This window comes from Marmota monax, unplaced genomic scaffold (assembly GCF_021218885.2).
Source record: "Marmota monax isolate L192 unplaced genomic scaffold, Marmota_monax_Labrador192_F-V1.1 WCK01_AAM20220418_F8-fsc00362, whole genome shotgun sequence".
Lineage (NCBI taxonomy): Eukaryota > Metazoa > Chordata > Mammalia > Rodentia > Sciuridae > Marmota > Marmota monax.
In genome coordinates this window covers 674,422-678,830 of record NW_026694757.1, presented here as the reverse complement: position 1 = coordinate 678,830, position 4,409 = coordinate 674,422, and positions in this window count along the sequence as shown.

Genomic DNA, 4,409 nt, shown 5'->3' with positions numbered 1-4,409 from the left:
TCCACAGGAAGAGCCAACAGCTGCCTCTGGGACCCCCCGCAGCTCTGACTTGGCTCTGCCCTCACCAGGCGAAGAGGAGGCTGGGGTCGCCAGGGGGCACTGATGTTTGCCTGGGCCAGGACCTTCCCACACTGCTTGGCGGGGTGTTCCTGCAGCAGAAGAGAGAAGAGCTGGTACCCGTGGGTCTGGCCTCGCAGGGGAAGAGGACCGGAGTTTGTGAGCTATGAGGCTTGTCTTTAAATCTCACGAGACTTCTGCATCCTGCCCCATAACATCCTTCTCCATGTCTCAGCGGAACAGGGAGTGTTTTAGATGCTTACCAGTCGACCGACTCAGCTCGCCCCCTTCCCTTGCTGAGTAAGATGAAGACCCCAGCAAGACGCCCTCAACCAGGCATCTTGAGACCTCTGGTAGCCTCTTGCCTTTGGTCCATGGGGACCCCAGTCGGAGGGACCTAGGTGCACAGGGATCCCTGGGAGGTGGCAGGAAGGAGGTGGGGCTGGGGACATGATGAGGGCTCGAGCCTCTCACCTCAGTCTGAGGCCTGTGTGTCCCTTGGAGGGGTGCTGGGCAAACTTGGTGCAGTCAAGGACAGCATCTTTGTCATTTTGGGACTCTGTTGTGGCACAGTGTCAGGCACAGCCTGGGGCCTCAGAATGGGTTTGTTGAATGAACAGTGGGGTAGATGAAGGGGCTCTTAGGACAGAGTGACAGTGAAGAGGCAGCAGGTGTCAAGAGGGAGTGACAAGACCCTTGCCCAGGAATGAGAGGGTCTCGCGGGGAAGAGGGGCAGGAGAGTGGGCATGAGGCCACGAGGCGGGTGGTGCTCGGGGCTGTGGCCTCTGTCACCTGGCGCAGCACCACCAGCTGTCTGAGAGCATCAGCTGTCGGAGCTGCCCCATCCGGAAGCCTGCTGTGTACGGGACATTTCTAGATGCCTCCCCGTGGTTAGCCCATCTGATCGGGACGGCCAGACTTGTCCTGGAGGGTGAGGAGTGGCATTGGTGAAGTCCGAGCAGGGCGAGACCACCGCTTGGTCACTGAGGAGCCCACAGAGCACCTGCCCTCAGGTGAGGGGACAGAGGTGGGGTCTGCGCAGGGCTCTGGCTCCAAGTCCTGCCTTCTCCACGGGCCACACTGGCCCCTTGACAGTGCTTCTGAAAACGCTCATCGCGTGTGTCCGTAGCCTCAGGAGGTGGACGCTGTGTTTGGTTTCTGTGGCTACAGTAACAAATCCCCATAGACTGGGGGGCTTAAAACCGCAGATGCTCATTCTCTTACTATTCTAGAGGTCAGAATCCAAGAGCAAGATGTGGTCGGGCTCTTCCTTCTGAGGCTCTGGGGAGCATGATCCTGCCTCTCCCTGTTGCTGCTGCTCACTGCAATCCTTGGCCTTCCTCAGCCTCAGACGCGTCCCTTCGGCTTGGCCCTCCTGGTCTCCCTAAGTGTGTCTGTATCTAAATTTCCTCCTCCTCTTCCTCTTCCTTTCCTTCTTCTTTGAGCCCAGGGGCACATGACCACGGAGCCACATGCCCAGTACCCCCCCCGCCTGCTTTATAATTTTTTTTTAGTTGAAGATGGACACAATATCTTTTATTGATTGATTGATTGATTTTATGTGGTGCTGAGAATCGAACCCAGTGCCTCACACATGCCAGGCAAGTGCTCTACCACTGAGCCACATCCCCAGCCCCATTTTCATATTTTATTTAGAGACAGAATTTCACTGAGTTGCTTAGGGCCTCATTTTGCTGATGCTGGCTTTGAACCCGAGTGCCTCAGCCTCCCGAGCAGCTGGGATTACAGGTGTGCAACCCTGTGCCCAGCTTCCCAATGCCAGTCATTGGATCAGGTCCCCCACCCCACTACACATGACCTCATCTCAACTTGATGACATCGTCAGAAACCCTCTTCCCAAATAAGGTTCCATTCTAAGGTCGGAGGGGTTAGACCTTGAGCATGGTCTTTTAGGGGGACACAATTTGACCCACTAGAGATTCTTAGATTTGTGCCTGCTCCCAAGCCTGGTCCCAGACTCTGCTTTTGGAGGGGACTAAGCCAAGGCAGCAGGGAGTTTGTCTGCAGTTGGTGGACTGGAGTTGTGTCTGTCACAGAGACAGGATGGCTGCTGTGCAGAGGGGCAGGGGGAGATGCAGAAGGCGTTGCATCAGAGCGGGGGGAACAGGTGGGCAGGACACAGGTCTGGGGGGTGGGAACCTTACATCTCAGTGATGGGAGGGAAGGGATGGAGCCCAAGAGGGAAGCAGTGCTTTCCCCATGTGGGAGCCGCCTAGTGGGGAGCAGAGGCTGCCAGAGCTGGCCTCCTGCACCTTCACCCAGGGGAGTGTCTGACCCTTCCCCACCCCTGCTTTCAGATCACGCTAATTGGGAGAACAAGTCCTTCCCCATGAGACAACAGGGGAGAGGGTGCTTGGGAAATCAGAGCATTCTCAGTTAAAGGTTTTAGGGACGTGTGTCGTGCCCGCACTGTCGAACATTAATAACAGCTGTTTTTGGAGTCATAGTAATGATCGATGTCCCTGGGGCTATTGAGATGCCGTCACAAGTGTTTACGATATCCTCTCGGGTGAGCAGAGCTTTGGAAGGAGAAAAAAGGAAACTGGAAAATTGACCAACTTCTGAAAACACGCTGGGCTGGCAAGAATGTCCTCTCCCCGAGAGCAACACACTCACAAAGGGGGTCCCCGACTCAGGTCACTGTCCCCGGCACTCTCTCATCTGACACCGACAGCAGCCCTAGGGTAGGGGGAAGTGGGGATGGCGGGGGGAGTGGGAGAGTCAGAATCCCCATGACTCCAGTCCCCAAACCCACATCCAGAACCTGAGGGGCTACAGTACCCCAGCCCCATTTTCCTATATCCTAGAAGATTCTGAGGGGCTGGTGCCAGCTTCCCTCTGCCTCTCCTGGCCCCCAGTTGGCCCCCAATTGGTGGTTCTCTGAGGAGCAGCTGCTGAGGGCGGGGAGTGGGCTGCAGGAGCTATGTTAATGAGCCAAATCCCTCTGAGAGGTGGGTCCTCTACCTTGTTGCTCAGGGACCCCTCTGCCCAGCACCCTACTCCCTTCTGCGAGAATGAGAGCATTCATGGTCTCCATGTGGTCACAGCAGAGGGGACATTTGGTCATGAGGACACAGGATAATGCATTTATCTGTTGCTTTGTCGTTGACAGCACACCCTCAATGCGCCTGTCCATAGAGACATTCTACCCTGCAAGGGACATATTCTTTTTAATTTTTTCCATTTGATAGTTTGTGGCAAATTGGGTTCTTGTTTCCTATCTTCTTTCCATCTCTCCCTGGAATAGATTTTCACATCTGTGTCCTTTGCCAGGTGGCTTTGCAGCCCCACCCCCACCCCCGGAGTGGATGCAGACCTTCTCAGGCCCTGCTGATACTGCGTGTGACCATGCCACCTGCAAAGGCACCTGGAGCAGGGCCCCTGCTGACCTGGACCCAGGAATAAGAAAAACAAGTCGGCTTTGTTGTCCAAGCCCCGGAGGCTTCTGGGATGGCTTGTTATGCAGCATGGTTGCAGCAACAGCTGACCAGTGCACGGGTTGCAGGTCCTCCCATTGGGAACACAGCAGAGCTCCCCCTGCCCAGGAGCTGGACGGAGGTGACATTTGGGGGAAGGAGGTAGCCCTGGCTTTCCTGAAACACGGGTGATCAACGCCACACCAGGATTCATGTGACTGTGGAGAGCTGGAGAGCAGCTTTCTCATGCTCGGGGCTGGCCGCAGCACCTTGACCTGTCCTCCCCCGGTACCCAGAAAAGTGGCTGTTTAAGGCAACCAGTAGCCAGGATGTCCTCCCTCCCCCAACCTCCCTGAGACTCAAAGGCTGCTCTTCCAGTGAAATGCCACCTGAAGTCCTTCAGGAGCAGGGCTGCCACCCTTAGAGATTAGCTCATCACAGGAAGCGGGCAGGGTGGCACCCAGGGCAGCAAGGTAGTGACCCTCAGAGCCAGGCCACCTTCAATGTTTGGTTAGCAGCAGCCCTGTAGGTGTCCTTTGTTTTCAGATGTCACACAATATCTTTTTGTGCTATTTTGGGACAGAGCCTCTCTTCCTTCCTCCAGCCCCGCCTTAGTTAGGGGTGGGGTGGGGGAATTGGACACAAGGGCTGTGGACAGAAACCCTCATGACAGTCCCAGAAAACTAGCGCAGAGCAGAGCTTAACACACTGGGATGACATGGTGACAGTCTCGTGCCCTAACAGGCTCAATTCATCCCTGTGCAACTGTGAGGTTGGCAGCCTCGTCTGCATTCCCTCCAGGAGGCTCAGGGAGGTAAAGTGACTTGCCTGAGGTCACCCATCTACAGGAAAGAGAAGGAGTGGGTGGGGACTGGCCCCCACAGACCTGTCTGGGTACAGGGACTCATGCTTCCC